Below are 14,983 nucleotides of genomic sequence, written 5' to 3' on the forward strand. Positions count from 1 at the left end.
TCGCAAAGTAAGCTAGTTTATATACACTTATTAGGAGTAATAAGTGTATGGATCGAAATCTGCCCTAGAATATTTAAGGTAAGATGATACTGAAGAAACAATTCTCGAGTCGTCGTTAGTCGAGGTGGACCAAGAAGCAGCAAGACTTATAGTCGAAGAGTCGACGAGAGCCATGGTCGAGATGTCAATAAGGGTCAAGGTCGAGCACCGTTGATGAAGCTGTAACGTCTAGTTTTCGTAATAAGATATTAAAGGGAATATTCTAGAGGATATTCTCTGCACTTTTACTATTAGGGCTCCCTAGGAATATGTCATATAAATAGAAAAAGAGATAATGACATGGGGCATGTAAGATTCACTTGTAAGAACTCACTTTGACTGAAAGATTCTTTCTCTCTTGCTAACATACAAACCTCACATTTTCATCAAGATTCTTGTTTATATTATTCCATATTTTTCCATCAGATCCGAGAATAACTCGAATATTCAAAGATTTGTCTGTCATTCATCATTGTCAGGAGGGGCCTCCTTCTATTTCATCCTTTATTGGGTGAATCATTCTCCTATTTACTTAAATACCATTTATTAATATTTATTGCTATTGAATGCTACATTATTGCTCATGTTTTTTGGCTGAATACATACGGAGACACTTAAAGTTGGCACGATTTTTTATTTAGACACCTGAACTTAAGGGTGTTCCTATTGAGCACTTATACTACTTGAAACTTATTCAAATTGAGCATTTCTTTGACAATCAGCCAAACTTACAAAGTTTGTGCAATGCACTCGCTGCTGACATGGCAAATGACGAATAAAAAAGGGACATATATTATTTTGAGTAAAAAAAAAGGAAAAACTATGTTAAATCTATTTAATAAACAAAATAATCAGTGGTCTTGGTGTTCTTCACTATTTTCATGCGTGTTCTTGTTCCAAGCACGATTTTAATCCAAAATTTTAAGAGAAACTCCTCCAAATTTGTTATAACTTCAGCTAAAGATTTCCCACGACGACCCGAAGACAACCCCCAATATTAATTTCCCAAACTTTCATCAAATCAAGTAACCCATTTTAAACCTTCAAGCTTTTTAAAGACCCCATTAATGGTGGATTTCATTTAGTCGCAGTTCTCTGTAACAAGATTTCAACAATTTCTTGCTTGAACTTGGGGATCTCACATCCCTCCAAAAGCTTCTCCTCTTCCACATGATTCCCACTCGCCCAGATGATATCAATAAACCAGATGGAATAATCCACGGAATAGAACGCGTCTTGATACCCAAATCAGTGCAACAAAATTTCAAAAATTTCAGCCTTCTTCATTTCAGTTTTAATCAATAGTGGAGAGAAAGAAGGGGGTGCGGCTGCTTCTCTCCGGCCAGCGATGACCTGAGCAAGATGAAGAGGCGGCTGGGTTAGAGTTCTGGTGGCTATGGTCTTGCAGATGGATCGCTAGCCACCGGCGATGAAGTCCAGCGGCAGCGTGGTGGCCGGAAATCTCTTAGAGCAGCCTGGTTTGTTGCGGCGGCGGCTGGAGATGAGGAGATGGGGTGCAACTGGTTTCTTAGGGTTGAAGAAGAAGAGGGGGGCTCGTTAATTAACCTCTTCATCTGGGAAATATGTGTTCAAAGATTCATATTCATCACCAATCGGGTTTTCTGCCAGATGATCAGCCAAAGCTTGTGCCTTCATGGCAGTGCGGGTGACATAAACAATATCAAACTCTGTGAGCAAGATTTGCCACTTTGCCAATCTGCTAGTTGGCATCGGCTTCTGAAAGATGTACTTCAGGGGATCCATTCGGGATATGGGGTAAGTTGTATAGGCCAAAAGATAATACCTAAGCTTCTGGGCGACCCAAGTTAAGGCGCAACATGTCCTTTCCAGAAGAGTGTATTTGGCCTCATAAGCGGTGAACCTTTTGCTTAAATAATAAATTGCTTGTTCCTTTTTTCCCGTGGCATCATGTTGACCCAGAACGCAACCAAAGGAACTATCCATTACTGACAGATATAAAAACAGAGGCCTACCAGGTTCTGGTGGGACCAAAATAGGGGGATTTGACAAATATTCCTTGATTTTATCCAAAGCTTCTTGGCACTCATCTGTCCACTTGATAGCGGCGTTCTTTATTACCAACTTGAAAATGGGCTCACATGTGGTTGTAAGTTGTGCGATGAACCTGCTGATGTAGTTCAGCCTCCCGAGTAAACTCATGACTTCTGTTTTGTTCTTCGGGGGAGGCAACTCTCGAATGGTCTTTATCTTGGAGGGATCTAATTCAATGCCTCTTCAACTAACTATAAAAACCAACAGCTTCCTAGAAGGAACTACAAATGCACATTTAGCTGGAGTACCTTCGTGGCCTTTCAAAGAACTTTTTCAAGTCTTGCACATGATCAGCTTGTGTTCTGGACTTAATAACCACATCATCAACATACACTTCAATCTCTTTGTGCATCATGTCATGGAAGATGGTGGCCATGGCCCTCATGTAAGTTGCCCCTGCATTCTTCAAACCAAATGGCATGACCCTATAACAGTAAGTTCCCTATGGAGTGGTGAAAGTTATCTTTTCTGCATCGTCTTCATCAATCAGAATTTGGTGATACCCGGCATAATAATCCACAAAAGATTGTATCTCATGTTTAGCACAATTGTCAATAAGGATATGAATGTTAGGTAAGGAAAAGTTGTCCTTTGGACTTGCTTTGTTTAAATCCCTATAGCCAACACAAACTCTGATTTTCCCATCCTTCTTTGGAACCGGCACAATGTTTGCTAACCATGTGGTATATCAGACGACCCTGATCACATTTGCACTTAGTTGCTTCGTGATTTCTTCTTTAATCTTATCACTCATATCTGTCTTAAACTTCCTTTGTTTTTGTTGGATTGGTGGAAAATTAGGATATGTGGGAAGCTTATGAACCACTAAATCGGCACTCAAACCCGGCATGTCATCATACAACCAAGAAAATACATCTCTGTACTCGAACAAAACTTGAATTATGGCATCTCTCGTCTTTTGTTTAGTATGAATGCTTATTTTGTTTCTCTGATTTCTTCAAGACTTCCTAGGTTAATTGCCTCAGTTTCATTTAAGTTAGGCTTAGGCTTATTCTCAAATTGATCAAATTCTCTTTTTATTTCCTTAAAAGCCTCATCTTCATCATACTCAACTTCTTGATTCATTATTTCGAGATTAGACAACTTTTTAAGATCTGGGCATGAATTCCGTGTGCATGTCATGTTTTTAAAGCCAGCATTAATGAAACTGAAAATGATGAGAAATTAACAAAATTAGGGAAAGGAAAAGACAGAATTCTACTATGAAACTGGAACTTCATTTCATTGAATTGGAGAGGATAGAAGGGTTAACATCAAAGGAAAGCAATTAGAATAAAATATCTAGATTACAACCCTGAAAATAATCCAAATACAGAAAAAGCAACAAAACAGACTACCAAGACTTCTTCCTGATGGGAAGAGGAGTTGCTTCCCAGTTGTTGAGCGAAGTATCTGGACCGATCAGCTGAACACTTGCACGACTAGGGCCCTCACCAACTTGAACCATGTTGATTCCATAGAGCATCTCCTTGAGACCCTGGCAAACTTCATCAATGTCATCTTGAGTAGAAAGATTTTGGACTTCTTCAAGTTGTGGCTTGACAAAAGAGTAGGCAATGTGAGGGGTTGGTTTTGACAAATTCCAACCATTCTTTTTGCGAGCCTTGGCTCTGTTTATGTCAGCTGATGTTGGTTTAAAACCCAAGCCAAATGTATCTTTCTATGAAAAGGGAGCAATGGGGTTCATAATTCCCTGCAGAGAGGATCCTAATCCTTTTCCTGGTTCATAGCCGTTCCTCAACATCAGCGAAGCTACCATCATAGATGTGGCTTAAACACGGGGATGCAGAATTGGTTTTCCTTCTTCCACTTGGTCCACCTCAATCACCTCAAATGATTGATATATGATGGATTCACATCCTTCCTTGGCCTCGATACATGGAATGGATGGGTCATTATAGACGGATGAGTCGTCCTCCCCATGAACAACAATTTCTTTCCTATCATACTCGAATTTGACCATTTGATGTAGGGTGGATGGTACAGCTCTGGCCATATGGATCCACGGCCTTCCCATAAGAGAAGTATAGGAAGTTTTCATATCCAACACTTGAAAGAAAATGTTAAAATCAACCGGGCCGATTGTCATGGTGAGTTCGATTTCCCCGATAGTGTCTCTTCTTGAACCATCAAAAGCTCTGATGCTGACATTACTAGTTCGAATTCTGTTAGTGTCAATGTTCAGCTATTGTAGAGTAGAAAGATGGCATACATCTACACTTGAGCCTCCGTCAATCATGACTCCTTTTACGTAATGCCCTTCACATTTGACCATAAGATGCAAAGCTTTATTGTGCCCAGCCCCTTCCTCAGGCAAATCATCATCGCTAAAAGAAGTTATATTTACTTCAAAGAATCTTTCAGCCATTTTTTCTAGCTGATTCACCGTTGTCTTTTCTGAGACATATGCCTCGTTCAAAGTTTTGATCAACACACGGCGATGCTCTACCGAGTGCAAAAGCAGAGATAACAAAGATATCTGAGCAGGGGTTTTCCTTAGTTGGTCAATGATTGAGTAGTCTTGCATTTTCATCTTCTTAAGGAATTCCTCCGCTTCTTTTTCTGCAACGGGTTCTTACCTTCCAGAGCGTGTCAAGCCCCCCATTTCATCTACTTCTTCAACTATCTCTTTTCCTTTATATGTCATGACAGTCTTCTTATAATTCCAGGGAATAGCTTTTGTGTTTGTCACTGGGAATAGTGCAACAGGTCGGATCACAACTGACTCTGTTATATTTCTCAAACCATTATTCGGAACAATCTTTTGAATGCCCCCAGGGATGTAAAGTTTTGGCCCACCCAATTGAACCTCAACCTTTTTGTGCTTCCAAGAACATAGAGAATCATTTTTTCAGAACCTGCCAAGTTTGAACTAGAACACACACCTTTCACAATCAATGGTGCCAATTAAGGCGGGCTTACTATCACTTTTGGCTCTTGCCCTATGGCTCCAACAACCATCTCTGTCTTTCCAGACTGCTTATATTCCTGATCATCACAAATCATTCCAATAAAATGTCTATTATCATGAGCTGGGAGCGGATTTTTTATGATATTAGGAGTATCCTCATTTTTTGTTACCACAAATGCCTTTGCTTCAATCAAATTTTCAATGGCTTTCTTTAATGTCCAATAATTTTCGGTACTATGACCTTGGGTGTTAGAGTGATACTTACATCTTGCATTTGAGTCAAAACCTTTTGAATTTGGATTCACATAACGCGACATGATAGGTTCAATCAACTTCAGCTGCATCAACTTTCGAAATAGGCTTGTATACGATTCTCCAACTGGGGTGAACTCTTTCTTTGGCTCCTGTTCTCTCACATATTCCTGTTGAGGACGAGGATTATATGGCATCTGAAAATTCGGCCGGAGTTGACAGGAGCCTTGAGGAATCGGTGCCCTCCATTATTGGTGATTGGGAGGCCTTGCATAAGCCTGAGTATTAAACATTGTATATTGTTGCAGGGAACTAAGTACCGGGGACCCTGAGGTGGATAGTAATGTTGAGGAGAATTGGATTGTCCTTGTTGGAATTGCACATAAGAAGGAACTATTCCTTTTTGAACTCCCCCGAACCCAGATGCCATCATGGATCCTTCCTCCTTCTTTTTTCGATTTCCGAAACTACCTGACCCGCTTTGAATTGCTTGTATGGTCGCCTTAAGGGATGCCTGACTTACAATTTTGCCCGATTTAATACCATTCTCAACTATTTCACCAATCTTAATCGCCTCAGCTAAAGGTTTACCAATGGCGGCCAACATGTATGGAGGTAATCAGGATCTTGAGCTTGGAGAAAATAGTCAATCATTTCTGCCTCTTTCATTGGTGGTTTGACCGTAGAAGCCTGCTCTCTCCACTTGATTTCATATTCTCTGAAGCTTTCTGTTGGTTTGTTCTTTATGTTGACAAGAGAGGAGCGGTCTGGCACTATATCAATATTGTACTGAAATTGTTAGACAAAATCTTGAGCCATGTCGTTCCAAACGTGCCAGTGAGAGATATCTTGATCTATGAACCACTCTGAAGCAATTCCTGTCAAACTTTCCCCAAAATAAGCCATGAGTAATTCTTCTTTGCCTCCCGATCCCCTCAATTGGTCATAATACCTCTTCAAATGAGCAACGGGATCACCATGCCCGTCATACTTGTCAAACTTGGGGGTCTTGAAGCCGGGTAGCAAATGAACATGGGGGAAAATGCACAGATCATCAAACGGAACACTCTTGTGGCCTCCCAAACCCTGTATGTTTCTCATGGTTTGTTCCAAGATCTTCATTTTTCTGGTCATTTCCTCTTGTTCCATATTCTTGTCGGGCTTTTCGATCTCAATTGGGAATACATTTTGAGGTGTATGCTTGTATGAATCTGGAACCTTGAAAGTCAATTCTGGAGAGTAATGTTAGGCATCATGAGCATTCAGTTTTGGATCATTGTTGAGCTTTTAAGCGGGAGCCAATTGAGGAATAGTGAAAGTAGGGATAATGGGTACAATAGGTGGGTCATTTCTGAGGGGTGCGGTTGGAGGACGTGGAATGGAGGTACTGGGGGATAGTGAGAAGGTTAATGCTCAGACTAAATCCAGGTTGGTACAATGGGTTACTTGTTATGGATATGGTCACTTGATTTGCAACTGACACATTATGAAAATTATCCGAAGGCCCTATGGGTAGTGGGAACGGTGCCTGTCCATTTACCCAAGCTTGGTACATCTCTGCCAGTTGTTGTTTCAACACTCTTACTTCTTCAACCAGTCCCGAACCTTGTTCGACCAATTGTCCATGGACATCATCATTATCTGACTCATTCTCACTGTTGTTTGCCATTCTACTTTTTCCTTTTGATCTCGTGTTGTAAAGGTGAATCGCCAGTTTAAACCACAAACCAACCACCTCTGTTTAACTTTATCTTTTAATGGACAAACAACAAACGTGTTAGAGTTAGGCATTTTGCAGATATTAATCACATATTGTATGTCATGTACCTCATGCCATTTTCATTTCTAGAATGAGTTTGGAAGGCTTCATGCTTTATCCCGGCTTATTGGTTGATTGGTTTATTTTCATCTTGAATTTAACGCTCTCTTTTATTTCCTTTTTTTTGATTATTTAATTTTTTTTCCAGATCAATTATGGCTATGATCGCATCCGATGGGGATTGCTTATGTATCATGACGCCGCATGATTCAGACCATTACGTAGTTCAGGGGAAAACAATAATAGTTTTTTTTAACAATATAAAAGAATACAATGACAGAAAGGACATTACATTGAAATGACTTAACAGACTCGGACAAGACTAAAAGAAAATGATTTAAAAGACTCAACAATGACTCAAACTAAAACATGACTACTACATGAAAAGTTCTAACAACTACGACTATGCTTCAACTCCATAATCTTTTTGCTTTCAACCACTGGAACATCTACTCATGGTGAGGCTTGACCTGGATGACCCCCCAATGTACGGTACATCCTCTCTAACTCTGCTGCAAGATGACGGGCAAAAGTAGGTGCGTGCTCCAAAAACTTCTCATAATCCATCCCTTGGCATTTCATATAACTTTGAGCAGTATAAATAGCCAAATCATGGACTTGCTCTCTGAAGTACTAAAAATTCTGGTCTCGATCTTGTAATTGCTGCTGGCGAGTGGTGGCTATCTCCCTTATGTGGCCCTCGCGATCTAAAGCTGACTCCAATTGAGCCCGAAGTCGAGCCTGCTCGAGTATCGCCTGAGCCCTCTCCCTATCAAAATCTACATGCTAGTATTCTCTATTGTACCTTCTCATTTCTTCCAACTGTGCATGGAGCTGAGCTTCTGAACATACCCAATAGGCCTTCTCTCTCTCTCGAATTGAGCCCTCTCTTCTTCAAATTTTGTTACTTGGCGATCCTTACTAGATTTGGCTTCCTCATTTAACTGTACGATTGTTTCCTTGGCTTTGTCCAATGCCTTTTCAGTCTTTGCCAAGATGGAATCATAATCTTGCACCTTTTCCATCAGATTGGCATTGGTTCTCCGGTCTTTCCAACTTCTCACTGGCACTTCAGAGGCTTTCTTTATCTGTTGAAGCCGAACACGGAGGGCTTCATTCTCGCGGATCAGACTCTTCTTTTCACCTTCCGCTTCTTGTGCTTGTAAGTCTTTCTCAAAATTAAGGTTTCTCAGGCTTTCTTCTAAGGCATGAATAGTTGCTTTGTGTCCCTTTTCCTTTTCACCCCAAGCTAACCGTTCCTGGATTTTATCATCAAAGGCTTGAACATGCGTCCTTTTTACGGGTCTTTTGGGCTCGGGTTCTGGCTCATCATCCACGCGAGATCTCTTCTCAAACCACATAGCATAAACCAGATCTATCTCAACTTTCGCAGGATCTGGCACTTGGGTATCATCTTTCAAGTAGCGACAACCATTCCAAATTTGTTGGATTAAAGCCTCAGGGAGTGGGGCTTTGGGGTGTAGCTCAATCACTTGCACACTCAAATTTTCATCATCAGGCACCACTTGATACCTTCCTAGCCATCTTAGAACTCTCTGTGGCGCATACGGCTGGACACTTCTCAAACCCAACAGCAACAAATAACTCTTTAGAGCCAACATGTGTATCACCTCTCTTACCGGGAGCCATCCCAAAGTCCACTCAATTTGACTTGCATTTAAAGATCTTAGGTGGGATATCCAGGCTTCCACCCCTTCTAGAGAGTTATAATCTTTTATTCTTTCTTCGTAACTCTCAATGAAATTATCCTTGCTTGGACCATACCACATGAACTTGGAGTGATGTCGGAGATGTTCAATCAACCATATTTTCAACAAAATATTGCACCCTTCGAATAATTATGCCCCGGACTTACACAAAGACAACACCTGATAAATGTCTGATAGAATGATCGGGGCAAGAGTGTGATATTCTTTAGTAGTGAGGATCTGTACGACCCTGGCTATGCGGGTATCAATTGTCCGCTCTTTGTTTGGGAAGACCATGATTCCTAGAAATGCCACTATGAAGGCGAAGCGATGGTAAATCTGCCATGTGTCCTTGTTCTGCTTGTTGCTAAGGCCCTTTTCATGCATTTCAAATCCATTTGGATGTCCGAACCTAGAGTGCAGGAAGTAGAAAGAACAACACCCTTTGACTACGTTGGTCTTTCTGATTTGATTACTGATGTTCAGAAGACTGAATAATCGGTGTACAGAGGGAGCCTTCGTGAATATGAGCTTCTGGTTTCTCAAATCCCTGCCAAAACCGGAATATCCAGCTATCTCTTCTAAAGTGGGAGTAAGCTCAAAATCGGAAAAGCGGAAGACATTGTGAACGGGGTCCCAAAAAGTCACTAGTGCCTTAATCAAATCATCGCGTGGTTTAACTTTCATAATATCTGTGAGGGCTCCCAGATACTTAGTGACCCATTTCTAACCATCTTCTCCTAAGTCATACCACCACATCTGAAGATGAAGTGGAGCCTCATCTACAACCATCAACGGTGTGTTCTGGATAGTGCTCATTTTGTACCTGTGGGTGGTTAAGGTTAGGATTGACAACAATCTTTTGTATATAACTCAATTTTAAGAAAAATCAAAGAAAGGGTGGCTATTTTTGCAATTGTGGCCGAGGAAAGGGTGGCTATTTTTGCAATTATGGCCCCTGCGTACTTCCAAGGATAGCTTTAAGGCCGGGGATGGGCATTATGGTAAAAGTGAATCCTAATTGACAGACACATCCGTTCTTGCGAGAACAACCCTTCGACAATTTTGAAGATGTTCTAAGGCTATTCCGACAGAAATGACTCGAAATAAACCGAAGCTGGGTCAGCTTATTTGTTTTTGACACGAAAAAAAAAACACTAGACACATTTTTTTATAGTTATTTTTGTAATAATGGGGCCGAACCCTATGAAGGTTGCCTACGTATCTCACATCCGGTGAGAATCAGACCCGCGTAGTTCGTAAATATTTCAGGAATGCCGAGAATTTTCGAAAATCGGGTAAATTTTCTCTCTCTGGTTATCTCCTTTCTGGTTTTCCTTCAATTTTTTTTGTAAATTTTTTTTAGAAACCGGTCAACATGCACAAGCCGAATCAAATATAATACACAAGTAGCACATAAGATGCATCACGATAGTCTTGCAATTCTCGGGTACTCCTGTCCTAGACAGACCTAACCCCTGTGTTGAGTCCCCAAAGTCAAATGCACATGATGAAAACAAATGTTCCTACTAGGGATCCAGCATGAGGCTATGTTATTCTAGGTTTAAATCCTAGGGGGCGTGTTTTAGACCTGGCTTACCCAAGCGGACAACTCGAGCCGAGGTGGGGGACACGTACCGGGAGCACGAAAGTCTACCCGGCCTAGTTACTGACCCAACCTCGTTCTAATTGGTATGACTTTTAATAGAAAAGTGGGCCACGTGCACGTGTGCACCATAAATTCAGAAGACTCAGAAGGGAGGCGTAAGAAGACAGTTTAATACAGTTCAAATAATATCAAAGCGGTAAATTAGCGGCAATTAGCATATTAGGCCCAAAAGATATAATAACATCAAATCAATAAAGCCAAGTATAAATCACATTACAAGCTCAAATTTTGAACCCTGAACCAGAAGTTCTAGGTTCTTATCCCTAGCAGAGTCGCCAAAGCTGTCACACCTCCTTTTTACCCGCAGGGGGGTATAAGGGAGTTTTTTCAATTAAAGTGACATTAACTGAAATGGTATTATTTATTGATTTTTTCAGAGTCGCCACTTGGAATATTTATATGGTGTCCCAAGTCACCGGTTTATTTTGAATCCCAAATCAAGGAAAATTTGACTCTGTTATAAAGTCTGCGAAACCAGTAGTCTGAGTAAGGAATTCTGTTAATCCGGGAGAAGGTGTTAGGCACTCCCGAATTCCGTGGTTTTAGCACGGTCGCTTAGCAATTTATACTTGGCTTATTTTATATAATTACTCATTTTAGGACCTATGTTTATTTTACCTTTTACCGCTACTAATCACTTGATAACTCGTATTTAAAGAATTATCTTAAGACGAGTTACGCATATGTCGCGCCCCCTTTTTCCTTTCCTCGCGGAGGGAATCGGGTTTATGACATTTTGGTCGGGACAACTCTTTCCTTTTGGTAAAGGGGGTTTGCATTTTTGAAGAGTCGCCACCTAACGATTTTAAGGTGCGTTAGGGCACCTATGTAGTTCATTTCTAACTATGTTTGATAACCAGAGATAGGGTAAGGGCTTGAAATTATCCTAAGGGGAAGGTGTTAGGCACCCCTCAGGATCCACTAGTGTGGTTCCCGACCAGACAGGTTTTGTGAATTTGTACAATTAGCAAGTAAGCAAGTATGGCTCAAATAGTAGGGGATTTAAGTTTAAACACACAAATGTTTGAAAGACAGCGAGATTTTGAAAAGGATTATAATCTAAGCATGTTCATGAATGTAAAGAGGGGTGTCCTAGGTTTGTTTGTAATATGGATCACATCAGTACAATGCCCGGTAATCACTCCTTAGAAAAGGGGTTACGCGTGGCATTAACGCACCGGTCATCATATCCATATCTACCCTTTCCCGCCCCGTGAACGTAATTAAAGCGAAGGTTGGTCTCGACCCCTATCGCATGCTATTACCCGTCCATTCCTATCAGTCCCAAAGGAATTTAGGACTCCTACCCTATAAGAAGGAGGTTCAAGGCAGACCCTCAGGTTTAAAGGCAAAATACTAAGGCGACTTACAATAACAAGTAGGACTTCAATTAAGGGGAGCATGGAAGAGAAACGAAAGGCTCAAATATACCTCCACAGGTAATACACATAGACAACATGACTCATACACAATTAAAGTCTGGATTTAAATTCTATGCATAGTATCTAAGTGATAACAACAGAACCAGATTTATCACATGACTCAGAAAAGAAGTCCGAATCAGGCTTGCCTACTGATTTTAACAGTTGATAATTAGACACCAATCACAGAGATGATTCTGGTTTTATTTAAAGTTGATTACCTAAGGCTTGCCTAGGCGTAAGATAGTATGTCGCAGTTATTCAAAATAATTAAAAGACAGTTTGGAAATTGTTTTACCCTAAGAGCATGCTGTTCTAGTTGATACGAATCCAGAGATTATTACCAGTTATTTTAAACAGGATAATCAAGTGTGAAGCTGTTTTTACCTCTTTTATAACCAGCAGTTTACACTAAGTGTGAATAAGATCCTAAAACATGGTATCTAAGATGCATGTATAAAGCTTATGATGGTTTGTATGCATCATTTCCTAAAGCAGGATTTCTAAATGCAAAAAAAGGGTTATAGGATTTCCTAAGAGTAGGATTTCTAAATGCACATGGTAGCGTAGAGCATAATAGTAAGGTGCTAATTATTAGCAGATTTTAACACATAACTTTGTAAGGGTGCACATGCTGAAATAATAAATATGAGGCCTAAGAACATGATTTCTAATGTATGTATGAACCCTAAGCATGGTTTCTATTGCGCAATTAGGAACATAAACCTAATAACATGTTTTCTACCCTCAACAACTATAGCATGCATATTTACTCCATCCCTTTTCACTAGCCAACCACAATACTTGTTTACAATAAGTTATTACAGACCAACATTGGAACGAATTACATAAGTAGCAATGAAAATAAGAAGTTACACTATAGGAAGCCTGATTAGGACTTCCTCCCTGAGTTATGTAATAAATCACTTCAAATGCCAAGATTGTTCCATAGCCTTTCCCATATCTGGGTGTGTCAGAGTCCTCTAAGGACCTCAAGGGATCCCGGGCAGTGCTCACACCCAGATTGCATAACCAAAACAGAGTGAGTGCAGTTGTTGGCCCAAGATCAGTTGAAGTTTTGAAGAATGACAAACGAACTCAGTAAAGGACCAGGTTCATCTAAGGAGACACAGTGTTATGGCCCATACATATGAGATGCACGTGAAGAAGATAAGTCCTTGAGATCAAGCAGCAATATCTTGATGAATATCTTCTGAACTGATCGAAAAGATTGCATATAGGATAAGGAGTTGAAGTCTCCTTATGAAAAGAGAATTATATCCGGATCAAGAATATGGATTAGGAGTTAGAGTTGTTCTTGGACTCGAATTGTCAAAGGATCCACAATTCGAGTTCTTATCAAACTCTGATTACTAACTCTATAAATATAACGATTGTTCTCTTTTACAGGTAGATGCACATAAGCAGAAGTTAAGCATATTTGAGAGCAAAAAGATCAAGTCTGATTTGCAAGCAACATATGCGAGATATAAGTGTGCACGTCTGAAGCTACATGAACTAAGATAGAAGAACCAGTTTCATCATTGTGTTTATTCTAAGTCTAGTTCAATTGTAGTAGGTTTTCATATTGTACCTTTCAGCTTTCATAGAAGCAATTATAATAGGTATATTATTCAAGTTAGAGTTAACTTGAAAGTGTCGCAACAGTTGAGGCTGTGTGCTACACTGGGATTAGAGTTAATCCTTAGGTTTACAAAGAGTTTTGTAGATGCAGTTTTTGGCTCAGTGATTTTAGTGGAGTTTGGGAAAATCCTACTGAGTAGTAGGTCGTGGTTTTTTCACCTTTTGAGCCAGGTGTTTTCCACGTAAAAATCTCTGTGCACTTTACTTTCAGTATTTATTATTCCGCAAACTGCTGTAGTTAGAACACTTAGAAGAACCAGGTTCTTCTAACGCGAAAATTAGGTACCACACAAATCACCCCCCTCTTGTGTGGTATTGACGTTTATAACATCAATTGGTATCAGAGCAGGTTATCCTTGAAGAGGTTAACACCTTAGGAAAAGATCAACATGAGTGCACCACCTGGGAACTGGGAAGGGCAATCCACTGCCAGGCCTCCTCTCTTCAATGGCCTCTACTACTCCTGGTGGAAAAACAGAATGAGGGACCATATAATGGGCGAAGACTATGAGCTTTGGGATATCATCACTGATGGTCCTTTAGCCACAACCAAGAAGAATGCTGAAGGAGTGGATGTTGCAAAGACAAGAGTAGATTGTACTGCTGAAGATCTAAGGAAATGGGAGAAAAATGCAAAAGCCAAGAAATGGTTAGTGTGTGGACTTGGTCCTGATGAGTACAGCAGGATTCAAGGCTGTACTACTGCCAAGGAGATTTGGGACACTTTACAAGTGGCTCATGAAGGAACACCTCAGGTGAAGAGGTCAAGAGGAACACTGCTGTATTCTCAATATGAGAATTTTACTATGAAGGATGGAGAAACTATCCAAGAAATGTATACCAGGTTCACTACACTGACAAATGAACTTGAGTCTCTTGGAAGGATTATCCTGGAAGAAGACAAGGTGGAGAAGATTCTAACTAGAGTTCTGCCAATCTCCTGGGAAAGCAAAATCACTGCCATTCAGGAATCCAAGAACATTGCTACTTTAAAGTTGGATGAACTGATTGGAAATCTCACTGCCTATGAATTGAGAAGGCAAACAATGAAGATGGATGCTCCAAAGAAAGAAAGAAGTCTGGCTCTCAGAATTTCAGAAGGATCAGATCTTGAAGATGATGAAATAGCTATGATAACCAGAGATTTCAAGAAATATCTTATGAGAGGAAAGGGTGCTTCAAAAGGAACAACATTCAGCAAACCTAGGGCTCCTGAGAAACAAACCAATGAGGGGTGTTACAAGTGTGGGAAGACTGATCACCACATCAGAAACTGCCCTCAATGGGAGATTGAATGGAAGAAAGAAAGAGCTGAAAGAAGAAACAGGAAGAAGGAACAGGTTCAACCATCTCTATTTCTGAGACTCATACCGTTCTTCATTCTTCTTCATCTTCTTTCGAAACCCTTCTCTCTTACTGAAGACG

The 14,983-nt window shown here is 40.4% G+C and overlaps 1 pseudogene; it reads right to left on the minus strand.

Moving 5' to 3' along the window:
- Nucleotides 7,925-9,643, minus strand: LOC109224314 (annotated as a pseudogene).

The sequence above is a fragment of the Nicotiana attenuata genome, chromosome 3 (assembly GCF_001879085.1).
Source record: "Nicotiana attenuata strain UT chromosome 3, NIATTr2, whole genome shotgun sequence".
In the NCBI taxonomy this organism is placed as follows: domain Eukaryota; kingdom Viridiplantae; phylum Streptophyta; class Magnoliopsida; order Solanales; family Solanaceae; genus Nicotiana; species Nicotiana attenuata.